Source organism: Arachis stenosperma, chromosome 9 (assembly GCF_014773155.1).
Source record: "Arachis stenosperma cultivar V10309 chromosome 9, arast.V10309.gnm1.PFL2, whole genome shotgun sequence".
NCBI classification, from domain to species: domain Eukaryota; kingdom Viridiplantae; phylum Streptophyta; class Magnoliopsida; order Fabales; family Fabaceae; genus Arachis; species Arachis stenosperma.
Window position 1 is genome coordinate 27,309,771 of NC_080385.1, and position 683 is coordinate 27,310,453.

Here is a 683-nt window from a genome sequence, read left to right on the forward strand (position 1 = left end):
TGAGAAATCAAATTGACTTGCTGAGTCAATATCTTATTCTGAGCCAATATGGCATTCAGAGTATCAATCTCAAGAACTCCTTTTTTTCTGACTTGTCCCATTATTCACAGGATTTCTTTCAGAAGTATACATGAATTGGTTATTTGCAACCATTTCAATTAGTTCTTGAGCTTCTGTAGGCGTCTTCTTCAGATGAAGAGATCCTCCAGCAGAGCTATCCAAAGATATCTTGGACAGTTCAGACAGACCATCATAGAAAATACCTATGATGCTCCATTTAGAAAGCATATCAAAGGGGCACTTTCTGATCAATTGTTTGTATCTTTCCCAAGCTTCATAGAGGGATTCTCCATCCTTCTGTCTGAAGGTTTGGACTTCCACTCTAAGCTTACTCAATTTTTGAGGTGGAAAGAACTTTGCCAAGAAGGCATTGACTAACTTTTCCCAAGAGTTCAGGCTTTCTTTAGGTTGTGAGTCCAACCATATTCTAGCTCTGTCTCTTACAGCAAAAGGGAATAGCATAAGTCTGTAGACCTCAGGGTCAACCCCATTAGTCTTGACAGTGTCACAGATTTGCAAGAATTCAGCTAAGAACTGATGAGGATCTTCCAATGGAAGTCCATGGAACTTGCAATTCTGTTGCATTAGAGAAACTAATTGAGGCTTAAGCTCAAAGTTGTTTG

General features: G+C 39.2%; 1 non-coding gene across 1 annotated transcript; it reads left to right on the top strand.

The window, feature by feature from the left end:
* Positions 1-282: 282 nt before the first annotated feature.
* LOC130953539 (small nucleolar RNA R71) lies at positions 283-390 on the top strand. Its single transcript, XR_009075709.1, has one exon. It is a non-coding gene; the product is annotated as a small nucleolar RNA R71 (small nucleolar RNA).
* Positions 391-683: the final 293 nt, after the last annotated feature.